Raw genomic sequence first — 13604 nt, forward strand, 5'->3', positions numbered from 1 at the left:
GGACTGGAAAGGAAGGGGGAAGATGCCTTCTTAAGGAACTGCGCTACATATTTAAAGCAATGATCCTGTGAGGCTCCTTAAGGTTGTTACAGTCAAGGGCGGTAATGGGTTTAAGCTCCCACTACCTATTAAATGCTCCCAATGGCGTACACCTCAAATAGCCTCCGACAACCAAGTCCAGCTCCGGGCCTTCACGTGTGGCTTAGCTACTAAGCCCGGCAGAACTGTTTCTACCGACAGAAAGGGCAAAGGTGGATTACTGGTGCCTTAAAACCAATCGCTTCGGACAGATGAGGCTCGCCAGCAGTAGTTGGCAGCTCTCCTAGAAGGAGGAAAACTCTGATCTCGAATCTCCGCTGCCTTGAGGCCTTACCCACTCATAGGGAAGACCTTGGGAGTAATCACTAAGGAAAATTCCGGAGCTGGAGTCCCTAAGGCAGTTCTACGTTGAGTTCAACGCTGACTGGCAACTCCTGAGATGCTGCTAGTACCGAACTATATCGGTCTCTGCCGCTCCTTTGGGTTCATCAGATGCACGGAGATGGGGAGCTTGCTACACGGGCGACAGCTTGCTCTCCATATCATACTGCCCTGGCCTGCGTATCTAGACAGCCAGGACGCAGCATCCATGGTCGATTCTGACTGATAGAGACCTCACTCACTCATTCTGTGATCCTTTCTGCCAAATACTGTAATGTTAAATTGTATTTTATTCTGTGATAATCAACCATCCTCTCTCTTGATCATATTTTGGACCACCCCTTTGTGTGACTAAGTTGCCCCATTTTATATCTTTCCCCTCTCACCTTCAACCTGTGACCTAACATTTTTTTTTTAATTTCCTTTCTTCTGGGGTGGGGATGGGATCTCAAACTATTCACCTTATCTATTCTCCTCCTGATTTTCCAATTGTCTATACGATCACCCCTCAATCCTCTATGCTCCAGAATAAAGTCCTAGGCTATCCAATCTTTCCTTATAAATCAGGCCCTTCATTGCCAGTGTCATCTCTGCCACAAGAGATTCAGAAAATGCTAAAAATCTTGATCAATACACACATAAAACACTGGCAAATCTCAGCATATAAACAGTTTATATTTCGGGCTGAAATCCTTCATCAGGACCTTTTTTTTTATAGAGGAGGGTGGCAGTGGATAGGAGCTAGAGTCATAGAGCCAAAGAAAGCTACAGCACGGAAAAGACCATTCAGCCCATCTAGTAACTGCCGCTGTCTCCTCGTAAGGTGATGAAATGTTTGCAAGTAAATTACCAAGATCAGAGAACAACTCAACCCATCCATTTGTCATTCCTCAGCTCACTAACCCAGCTTGATCAAGATGCTTCTGCAAGTCCTGATAGTATTTTCACTGTTAATGGTATCACCTATTTTAGTGTCGTCTGCAAACTTACTGGCCATGCCTCGTTCACTCTCATCCAAGTCACTGACATCGATGAAAAATAGCAATGGGCCAAGCACCAAGACTCGGACCTGCTCCAAGAAGATCGTCCAGCCAAATCCTCCAACTATTAGGGACACTAATTCACTGAGATGACAGATAATAAGAGAGCAGAATGTGGGACAGGAAGAATACAGGCAATGTGTTCAAATGTCAGAATCAGATTTAATATCAACGGCATATTTCATGAAATCTGTTGTCTTTGCAGTAGCAGGACATTGTTATACATAATATTAACTGTAAATTAAATTATATTTGCATACACACATCTATGTATTTTAAAAAGTTAAATTAAACAAGTAGTGCAAAAAGGGAGAAAATAAAGTATCGATGTAGTATCATGGGTTCAACATCCATTCAGAAATCGGATGGCAGAGGGGAAGAAGCTGTTCCCGAATCATTGAGTGTGTGCCTTCAGGCTTCTGTACCTCCTCCCTGATGGTGGCAATGGGAAGAGGGTATCAGGATCAGAACAAATTTTAATATCACCAGCATGTGTCATGAAAGTTGTTAACTTCGCGGCAGCAGTACAATGCAATGAGGCCATTAGGCTCTACGGTGTGTCAAGCTGTAGCCGGGGAAATTATGACACCCTCTTGTTCGACTGTTCAAGGTAATTTAATTTTTATTCTTTCTTCCTTCTCTTCCAATATTTGTATATCTGTGCACTTGGAATGCTACTGTGACTAATTTCCTTTGGGATCAATAAATATCTATTTATCAATACATGATAATATAGATCATCACCACCTTTTCAAGAGCAACTAGGGACGGGCAATAAATGCTGGCTTAACTGGCAACAACAACATCCCATGAGTAAATTTTAAAAAGGAAACTGAATTACATTAAATATATCAAATAGCTAAATATGTAGTGCAAAAACATAAATAAAATATAGGTGAGGTAGTGTTTATGGTTTCAATGTCCATTCAGAAATCTGATGGCAAAGGGGAAGAAGCCGTTCCTGAATCATCAAGCCTCCAAGCTTCTGTACCTCTTTCCTGATGGTAGCAGCGAGAACAGGGCATGACCTGGGCGATGGGGATCCTTAATGATGCATGGAGCCTTTTTGAAGCATTGCTCCTTGAAGGTGTCTCAGATACCACGGAGGCCAGTGCCCATGATGGAGCTGACTGAGTTTACAGATCTCTGCAGCTTATTCTGATCCTGCGCAATAGCATCCCCCCCCCACCACCACGCCCCGCACCCCCATACCAGATGGTTTTGCAAGGTTATCAACTAATAAAACAACATGATTAAATTCAAATGTCATAGCCAGGGTGGTGGTGGGGATAAGATCCCACTACCTATAAATTACTCCAAATGGCGTGCGTCTCTAACAGCCTCTGACAACCAAGTCCAACTCTCGGCCTTCACGTGTGGCTTAGCTACTAGGCCCAGCGGAACTGTTTCTACTGACAAGAGAAGGGGCAAAGGTGGACCACTGGTGCCTCAAAACCAGTTGCTCTGGGCAGGTGGAGCTCATCAAACTTGGACTGCAGCCGCCTAGGAGAAGGAAACTCTGATTTTCAACCTCCGCTGCCCTGCAGCCATACCCACCCATGAGAAAGACTTCGGGTGTGAACCCCGAGGGAGAAATCCGGAACCGGGGTCCCTAAGGTAGTCTGATGTATTTACAACTTCACTCTGGCGGCCTCTGCGACGACACTGGTGCCAGGCTGTATCAGCGCTTGCCCTTCCCTTGGTCTACATCAGTGACGTGGAGAGAGGGAACCCGCTGCATGGGCAACAGCCGGTTCTTCAAATCTTCCTGCCCAGGCTTGTACCCTGGAGAGGACAGGGTCCACCAGAGGCACAAACCCACAATCCCCTGGGATCAACCACTGCCTACTACTATTAAATTCAAAGTATGTCCGATGTTTGCAGATTGAAGGGTGTAGGCTAATTGCTAGTTTCGCTTTTCAGCACAGCATCATGAGTCAAAGGTCAAGTTCCTGGAGTTTACTATCTTGTGTATTGTGTTCCTCTCTAAGGATTGCTTCCTTGTCATGGTAGAGAAGCCTGGGAGCTCCTGGGAGATCCCAAGAATGATGCTGCCTGGAGTGTAGCCCTCTGGCTCTTAGCTCCTGGTAGGGTCACCTAATGGTGGCAAGGTCAAGAGGGAGGTTCTTAGACAAAGACCGATCCAACCAAGACCTCAGCGGCGGAGCTGGTGGAGGATGAGGACATATCACAACAGCAGTGAAGGCTGCAGCAGGGAAGGGTCCCCAGTTGGATTGCCGTCCTTGCCACTGGACCCTGACATCAAGGACCTTGTGGTGGCTGCCCGTGCTTCAGAATCCACACGTTAAACAACATCACTGACAGGTGTTCTCTGTTGAGGGAATCCACCCTAACATCCTGGATTAAGTCCTGTGGCGTGATCAGCAAGAGGCCAAAATATGTGGGACTACAGCCACCCGAGCCCTCACCAATAGACAACCCCTTAGGAGAACATCATACTTCAGGATCAGGTTTAATATCACTGGCAAATGTCTTGAAATTTGTTCAAAGACAAGAGAAAATCTGCAGATGCTGGATTCTCATCCAAACCATTGACATCGATGTCAAACAGCAATGGGCTGAGCACCGAGCCTTGAGCCTGCTCCAAGAAGGTCGCCCAGCCAAATGCTCCAACTGTAAGGGGCACTAATTCACAGAGATGACCGACAACGAGAGAGCAGGACATGGGACAGGAAGGATACAGTCAGCGTGTTCATGAAATTTGCTGTTATGCAGTACAATGAATAATAATTTAAAAATGTGGATTAAAGTATAGATTTTTTTCCAAGGTAAATTAATTAAGTGGTGCAAAAAGAGAAATTAAGAAGTAGTGAGGTAGTGCCCATTCAGAAATCTGATGGTGGAGGGGAAGAAGCCATTTCTAAATCGGTGTGTATATCTTCAGGGTCCTTGCACCTCCTCTCAGATGATAGCAATGAGAAGGTGGCATCACTTGAGTGTTCACAATACTACTATTATTGTGTTCTGTGCTCCAAACATGGTCAGGATGGGTAGGATCATAGCAGCACCCACAAGTGCAGATGACCAGGCCACAAAACAACACAGCAACGCACCGCATTCCGAGTGAAATTAAACAAGAGTGAGCCCAACATACAATACACAGTGGCAGAACTCACAGCATAGTGACTGTGTTTAACGCAATGTGACACAGGGTGTCAAAACACATATTAAGATAATTGCGGTTTTTAAAAAAAAAACGCATGAGACTAGTCAGTGCAAAACAGAACGCTCGCTCGGAACTTTCAAGTGGGACACAGGGCACCCACTGCAGCAGCAAAAATATTCCATGCGAAAGTGGAGGAAACGAGGAAGTGAAATTAATCACGTTGCACCGAGCTCAGCTCAGAGTGACACTGTCTAAAAAATATCATGCTTGCTTTAATGGATGCACTCAGTGGCCACTGCATTAGGAAGTTGTCCCTCTATCTAGTGGTAGTAAATCAAGGGAACTGGACTTGCTGTGTTGTCTAGAAGACGTTTTGCCACTCATCTGAGGGTCTTCTTCAGTTCTGGTCCATGGTGGGTAGTTTTCTGGCTTATAAACTCTGTGAGTTGTTTAAAGGTATAGTAATCACATGAGAGTAGAAGTAATGAGAGGGTCATCAGTCTTATCTTTGCATGAATGGAGGTGTGAACTGCTATGGAGATGCCCAGGTAGAGATGTTAGGACTGTTTTGTAGGTAGCTGATAGGTGGTTTTGTACCCCCACTCCCACCCTCTCTCTTTAGGGATGGGTTTTCCAGTTTGACAAAGATGGCTTCCTTAACCCCTTCTTTCAAACCACCTGTCCTCCCTGTCCAAGATGTGCACTTTGTTATCATCAAAGGAGTGCCCCCTGTCTTTTAGGTGTAGATATACACCCGAGTCTTGACCCAAGGTGTTAGCCCGCCTATGCCGGGCCATCTGTTTGTGAAGCACAAACACAAGGAAATCTGCAGATGCTGGAAATTCAAGCAACACACACAAAATGCTGATGGAACTCAGCAGGCCAGGCAGCATCTATAGGGAGAAGTACAGTTGATGTTTGGGGCCGAGACCCTTCATCTGGACTAACTTAAAGAAGAGACCCTGACGAAGGGTCTCGGCCCCAAACGTCGACTGTACTTCTTCCTATATTTGCTGCCTGGCCTGCTGCATTCCACCAGCATTTTGTGTGTGAAGCAGTTGTCTTGTCTTGCCGATATATGGATCTGTGCAGTTCTCTTTGCATTGGATAGCATATACAATATTGCTGTTTATGTTTGGGTGTAGGATCCCTGGGGTGGACGATTCTCTGTCTGACAGTGTTCGTAGGTTGGAAAAACACGGGTCAAGAATCGGCTGTGTATCTACCCCTAAAGGACAGGGTTTGATGATAACAAAGTGCACATCTTGGACAGGGAGGACAGGTGACTTGAAAGAAGGGGTTAAAGAAGCCAGCTTTGTCAAACTGGAAAACCCATCCCTGAACAGAGAGGGTGGGGGGGGGAGGGGGGTACAACACCAACTATCAGCTACTCACAATGCAGTCCTTACATCTCTACAACACTCGACAGCTTCATTCATTTAAAGGTAAGACTGATGACCCTCTCACTACCTCTACGATGCTTAACGACCCTCATGTGATTGCTATGCCTTTAAACAACTCAACACACACAAAATGCTGGTGAAACGCAGCAGGCCAGGCAGCATCTATAGGGAGAAGTACTGTTGACGTTAACAACAACACACACAAAATGCTGGTGGAACGCAGCAGGCCAGGCAGCATCTATAGGGAGAAGTACTGTCGACGTTAACAACAACACACACAAAATGCTGGTGGAACACAGCAGGCCAGGCAGCATCTATAGAGAGAAGTACTGTCGACGTTTCGGGCCGAGGCCCTTCGTCAGGGTCTCTTCTTTCAGTTAGTCCTGACAGTGCTTCTCCTTATAGACGCTGCCTGGCCTGCTGTGTGTTCTGTGTGTGTTGTTGTTTGAATTTCCAGCATCTGCAGATTTCCTCGTGTTTGCCCTTTAAACAACTCACAGAGTTTATAAGCCAGAAAACTACCCACCATGGATCAGAACTGAAGAAGACTCTCAGATGAGTGGCAGAACGTCTTCTAGACAACACAGCAAGTCCAGTTACGTTGACTTACTACTGCTTGATATACACTGACCTGGATGACTGAGAACCTTCACAGACCGGTTGTTCCTCTCCCTGCCCTGTGGCACCTCGGGCAGCAACCTTGCCATTTCAGCATTTCTCTGTGGGGTTTTTTTTTAATGAGGCTGAGTTTCTAGCTCGACGCATGCAAGGAGCCAGCTGGATTCGAACCTGGGACCGATAGCTCAATAGCTCCATTTGATATCAGAAAATCTAGACAATATAAATCCTGAAATTCCTTTTCTTCGCAGACATCCACAAAACCAGAGGAGTGCCCAAAGAATGGGTGACAGTTAAAATGTTAGAAACCAAGGCCCCCCCCCCCACTGCCCCTCCCGCTCACAAGGAGCAGCAAAGCATTGACACGTTCAAACAAGCTCCATGAACTCAGCAGGTCGGGCAACATCCCTTCGTCAGGACTCTTTCTCGGCCCGAAACGTTGACCGCTCGTTTCCACGGATGCTGCCTGATCTGCTGAGTTTCTCCAGTGTGTTTGTACGTGTTGATTTGACCCCAGCATCTGCAGTGTTCTTGGTGTTTAATGCTCCTCCACCCCACTTCCACGAGAAACGCATCAGCACCCTCCACCCACCAAGCATGCAATTGCAAGGCCCCCCAATAAAGACAATAATCTGCAGTATAACAAAAGCTAATCATTCACCCGACAATTTGACATGCCACATGCTCGCTCTCTCTCCCTATCTCTCCCTAATATAAGGGAGAAAGAGGTGTTCCCTTTCACACCAAGAAGGGTTACAGAACAACACAACTCACCTCAAGGTCTAGTGCTGAAAAACTGCACCATTGGCTGGCTTTATTAGCTACTCCTCATTAATGTGTTTATCTAATCAGCCAATCACGTGGCAGCAACTCAATGCATAAAGCATGCAGACATGGCCAAGAGGTTCAGTTATTGTTCAGACCTAACACCAGAATGGGGACAAAATGTGATCCAAGTGACTTTGACCGGAAACTGGTTGTTGGTGCCAGACAGGGTGCTTGGAGTATTTCAGAAACTGTTGATCTCCTCGGATTTACAGCCACAACAGTCTCTAGAGTTTGCAGAGACCGGCGGGGGGAAAAACAAAAACAAAAAATCCAGTGAGTGGCAGTTCTGTGGGTGAGAACACCTTGTTAATCAACGAGGTCAGAGGAGAACGGCCAGACTGGTTCAAGCTGAGAGGAAGGTGACAGTAACTCAAATAACCACACGTTACAACGGTGGTGTGCAGAAGAGCATCTCTGAATGCCCAACACTTGGCACCTTGAAATGGGTGGGCTACAGCAGCAGAAAACCATGAGTGTTACTTTATACTGAGTGGCTCCAATATCTGATAAAGTGCCCATAGAGTGTATACATGCCTTAGAGAATATACCTTTAAACAAAATAAGCAAAGTCTTTCATTAAATTATTCTGATTTTCCCACCACCCTCAGCCATCGCAACCGTGCGAGTGAAAACAAGCTCGCTAAAGGTTCTTCTCATGATCCAGAGGCGGAGGTCTCCTCTCTCCTGCGGAGTGCGCTATCGAGATCGGAGCTCCACGGTCTGAGAAGGCAGCAGAAGCAGATTCAATTCGACTTTAAAGAGGAAGTCTTTGCAGGGCTCAGGGTTCAGAGCCGGAGAGTGGAACTCTCCGGGAGAGCTAGCCCGGTTGTGATCGCAGAGCTTCTCCCCCCCTTCTCCACCACCCTTCCCACCCTCTGCCCAATTCTATCAAGGCTTAGCAAATCAGGGCAGAGGACGGGTTCGGTCTATTGCAATTGGCCGCACAAAGTAATACCGAGAATTATGAAGGAAAAGGAAGTTTTATAAGCAGCATTTCCTCTGTAAGCAAGTGCTCAGTGCAACAGTGGGAATTATGCAGCCCACAACACTGCCAGCCTTTGCTTGTTACCCCAAGAGCTGTTAGATGCAGCCCCGCAGAGCGAATTAGCAAGAGGAAGGTCGGGAGAAAAATAGCAAGGGTTACTACTGAACGCAGGTTTGAGCACAGTGTAGGGGAGCGGAAGGGTCAGGTGCAGGATGGCAAGGGAACAAGGAGAAAAACTACGAGGACAACACAGGGGCATGAGGTGGGCAAGACACTGGCAATCACGGCAGTGAGCGTATCAGGGACACTGGTGGGCATGACGGTGGAGGCATCAGGACACTGGGCACAGGCAGGCATGATGGTGGGGGCATCAGGACACTGGTGGGCACCTCACAGGGGCCCCGGGGCACTGGACACTGGCTGGCATGACAGTGGGGGCATCGGGGCACTGACGACTGACAGGCATGATGGTGGGTGCATCAGCACACTGGTGGGAGCCTCACAGGGGCCCCGGGGCACTGGACACTGGCTGGCATGACAGTGGGGCATCGGGGCACTGACGACTGACAGGCATGATGGTGGGTGCATCAGCACACTGGACACTGGCAATCATGACATTGGGGCGGTTGGGGCACTGGCAGGACACAGGTGGGCACCTCACAGGGGCACCAGGGCACTGGACACTGGTGGGCATGGCAGTGATGCATCTCGGCACTGGTGATGGGGGGGAGCAGCAGGGCACTGGTGGGCATCAGAGAACAAGACAGAGGGTGAACCTATGACAGGACTGTGTGACCAGACAAGCAATGCCCAGACGTGCCCGGACTGAGTTGGTCCAAGGGAAGGTACATACAGTGCAACGTATTGAACAGAAACCAGAGTGTGCCCAATACACCTCTCAGAACAGTGAGTGGGCACAAGACAGCGAGGACTGCCTACCTTCTGTTGCAAGAGCTTCTAAGCAACATTATGGAAACTAGGGCAATAATATATAAATATACGACGAAATGTACCAGTGTCTTTTTTTTTAACTGGGTAAGTCACGACAAATTTAAATCAAGATGAACAAGCGGACTGCCAGCCAGCTCCTGATACTAATCAAAGGGTTCGATTGAGATAAACAGAGATTCACTAAAGTGAGCGCCCGCCGGGGAAGAGAGCGGTTTGGTGCCCGGAGAAGAGGAGCGAGTGGGCAGCAGATACAAGGCGGGTACGGCAGAACACCACACACACTGAGACCCAGTTCCAGCGACCTAACTCAACACTAACACGTTGATAACGAGGGAGAACGGCTGGGATTCACCACAGCGAGCGGGGCAAGGTTTCGTGCAGTGCAGAGTGGGCACCTCGCCTCTTGCGATGCCAACCCACCCCGCCCTATGCCCTCGCACTACCCCACCCCCCATTCCCTCCTTACCTTCCTGCCTCTCCGCTTAAAGCCCACCGCCGGCGATGCGCTGCCGTCTCCTCCGCCTCGCTCACCCAACAACAGCCACTCGACTCCGGGCGCGGGCGCGGGCACGCGTGCTCCTGCGCGCTCCCGCTCGCCTTGGGGCGGCGCGGATGCGCGCGTGGCGTCACTCCAGGATCCTTCCTCCCACCCGCCTCCCCCGCCAAAACAAACACATCTCTCCCTCCCCGTCAGCCGCCGCATCGCCTCGGACCCGGGGGTTCCTGGGGGCTGGGGGAGTCTCAGGTAGCTGCACCCCCTACCTTGAGGTAGTTCCAGTCGGCTGTTTCCCCCCTATCACGTTAACGCAGCCTGTTGCCTGTGTAATTCAGACGGGTGTCTGTGCGCCACTGTTTATCGTTTGTGTAACTGAACCGTGGGTTGATGAAATACTCACTGGGATTTGCGTCTTTTCAGCACCAGAGATATATATATATATATATATATATATATATATATATATATATATACGTTTCAGCCTGGGGTCTGCGTGACCTATCTCCCAGTCTACATAATTCAGCGTGTATTGCAGCCCGGGGTCTGTACAATATGATTAGAAAGTGTCGGGAACAGGGGTTAGTGTTCAAAGTTCAAAGTAATTTTATTATCAATAGCGTACATAGACAGAATGACATACGACCCTGAGATTCGTTTTCTTGTGGGCATACTCAGCAAATCTATAGAACAGTAACTATAACAGGATCAATGAACGGTCGAACAGAAGTCAACAAAATGTGCAAATGCCTATGTAAGTAAACCGCAATAAATAACCAGAACATGAGGTAATAAGATAAAGAGTCCGTGAAGTGAGATAATTGGTTGTGGGAACATCACAATGATGGGGCAAGTGAGGGTATTGTTCGAGAGCCTGATGGTTGAGGGGGAGTAACTGTCCTTGAACCTGAAGATGCGAGTCCTGAGGCTCTTGTACCTTCTCCGTGATGGCAATGGCAACCCATTTCAAATCTCCTTCCCATTCCCATTCCAACATGTCGGTCCGTGGCCTCCTCTACTGCCGCGATGAGGCCACGCTCAGGTTGGAGGAACAACACCTTATATTCTGTTTGGGTAGCCTCCAACCTGATGGCATGAACATCGATTTCTTGAACTTCTGTTAATGACAACACCCTCCTCCCACCCTTTCACCATTCCCCACTCCTGTTTCCCTCTCTAACCTTTTCTCCTTACCTGCCCAACACCTCCCTCTGGTGCTCCTCCCCCTTCCCTATCTTCCATGGTCTTCTCCCCTTTCGCATCAGATTTTCCCTCCTCCAGCCCTTTATCACTTTCACCAATCAACCTCCCAGTTCTTTCCTCCCCCTCTCCTATCACCTACCACCTTGTACTTCTTCCTCCCCTCCGCCCACCTTCTCATTCTGACTTCTCATCTTTTTAACCAGTCCTGGTGAAGGATCTCGGCCCGAAACGTCGACTGTTTATTCTTTCCCACAGATGCTGCCTGGCCCGCAGAGTTCCTCCAGCATTAGCTGAGCTTTGCTTTGGATTTCCAGCATCTGCAGATTGTCTCAGGTCAGAGGATCTCCAACAGGTGGATGCTGCTTTCCTGCGACAGTGTTCCATGCAGGTGTGCTTCAGTGGTTAGGAGGCCTTTACCTGTGATGTATTAGGCCAAATCCACTATCTCTTGTAGCATTTTTCCATTCCAGGCCATGATGCAGCCAGTCAATACACTCACCACTACACATCTATAGAAGTTTGTCAAAGTTTTTGATGACATAGGAGTGTTGTGGACCTGGGTTCTTTGCAATTCAGCCTAGTGTTTGTGCAAGGTGCCAGAGGAGGTTATTAAATAAAGATGAGTGCACAATATTGCGGGGAATATCCTGTTATTGAAGGAGGACTAGTTACACTGGACAACAAAGATTTTGCTTCCTGAATACTTTTGGGTGTACCTTACAGATTTTGGGCTACTGAACATGAAAATCACCGTTTTTTTAATCATCTATAATTGTTATTTCAATTCATTATTCAAGTCAGAATAACCACTGGCATTTCTGTTGGTGCAGAAATCAAACAGGTCATCAACAACAGGCAATTTGAAGCATTTCTAGTGGGACCGGAGAAAATCGCATGGAAAGCATTCAAGGATGTTGTTGAAAATTTTCTTGGCAACTACAGAGCACTGAACTACTTGCAGATGGTTAGCAACATGCTTCAAGCATATGTAGCCCCCTGGTAAGCCTCAGGCTCAGGGGGAGCAGACTTCGGCCCCTCCAAACTGGGTAATCAGCTTGTGTAGATGCTGTGTGATGTCCCTGCCTCGCCAAATAACAGACAGTACACCATATGTGATTAAATGATTGCACTTTATAGATCTTACTGGAACTATGTACTAGATACAATATAAAAAGAAGAGTAAAGGGCACCAAACTTATCAAAGTTCAACCACTTCATGCACAACTGTTGGAGCTCAGTTAACGAAGTCTTCTTGCCACCATTCGATCCCCTCCGACCTCCTCGACCTGCCACCTGGGACCAACAACGGTGGTCGACCAGACGCTCCACACGAGTCTGTCCTCGTCTCCTCTCCTCGCCGAAGACCCTGGGCCTCGGACTCCCGCCCGGGGTCCATTCCACCACCCAGTTTACAGCATCGTGTCTCCTCTCTCTGCCCTCATCACGCCTTCTCCCCAAAGGCCGGCGAAAACAATAGCTTACAGACCCACAAGAAAGAATAACATCTATCCCAATTGGTAAACAAATGAATACAATTCTCATTGTCAGTAATTATAGCCCAAACAAGCTTCGAGAGAAAAGCACTTTCTCCACAGTTACCATAACAAAGGAGCATTTTTACTTTTAACATAACAAAAAAGCCATTTTATTAGCTTTAGCAGTAACATAAGAAACACCTTACACATACGACATATAACATAAGAAGAAACCCCTTACACATACAAAACCATGAAGTGGACTGTGGGAGGGAACCAGGGCTCCCAGAGGAAACCCACATGGTCAGGGGGAGAACGTAGAAACTCCTGAGAGGCAGCCCGAGAATTGAACCCGAGTCTCCTACTCTGTAAAGTGTTGTGCCACACTACACTACCATGCCATGTTATCAGTCTTGTGTGTAAGTAGTATGTACTGTGTTGTGCACCTTGGTTGGAAGGAACGCTGTCTCATTTGATGGTATACCGTTGAATGACAATGAAGTGAAGTTGAACTTCAGTGGTGATGGGTGGAAGAGGCAAAAAGCTGAAGAAGAACCTGAGATGGGTCATTTTTTTTGTTTGGGAAGACATGTCGAGTCAGGCGTTGCAGGGATGGGTGCTGAGATCCCAATTGCTCACGTGAGAGGACCAAGCAGCATATATCCAAGTCTGCCGGCAATACAAAGCTGGACAGCGGTGGCGAGGAGGGTTCACAGAGAGGCACCCAGGGAACATAGACTGGTTGAGTGAATGGGTCCGGACGTGGCAGATGGGGGGGGGGGGGGGCTGTGTGGAGAAGTGAGAGGTGGCTCACTTTAGCAGGAAAAATAGAAAAGCAACAACTTCACTTTGAATAGCGGAAGGCGAAGGGTGAATTTATACTCAGATCAACACAAACGAACACACGGTTTAACAGGCAATTCAGAAGTGAAGCAGAATTGCAGGTGTTATTGGGTACAAGTGAAAAGTCTCCATACTGGAATTTTACAGATCTCGACTGTGACTGGAGCCCAACATATTGATGTTGCTACAAAGAAGATATGGCAGCAATTATATTTCAT

General features: G+C 47.7%; 1 protein-coding gene across 1 annotated transcript in view; it reads right to left on the reverse strand.

Annotated features, from left to right (window-relative positions):
* LOC132381432 (sodium/calcium exchanger 3-like) overlaps positions 1–9863 on the reverse strand; it is a 587903-nt gene extending 578040 nt beyond the window's left edge. Inside the window, exon 1 of the mRNA XM_059950836.1 lies at positions 9839–9863. The gene's annotated coding sequence lies outside the window, so the exon portion shown is untranslated. The remainder of the gene's footprint in view (positions 1–9838) is intronic.
* Positions 9864–13604: the final 3741 nt, after the last annotated feature.

Source organism: Hypanus sabinus, chromosome 26 (assembly GCF_030144855.1).
Source record: "Hypanus sabinus isolate sHypSab1 chromosome 26, sHypSab1.hap1, whole genome shotgun sequence".
Taxonomy (NCBI): Eukaryota; Metazoa; Chordata; class Chondrichthyes; order Myliobatiformes; family Dasyatidae; genus Hypanus; species Hypanus sabinus.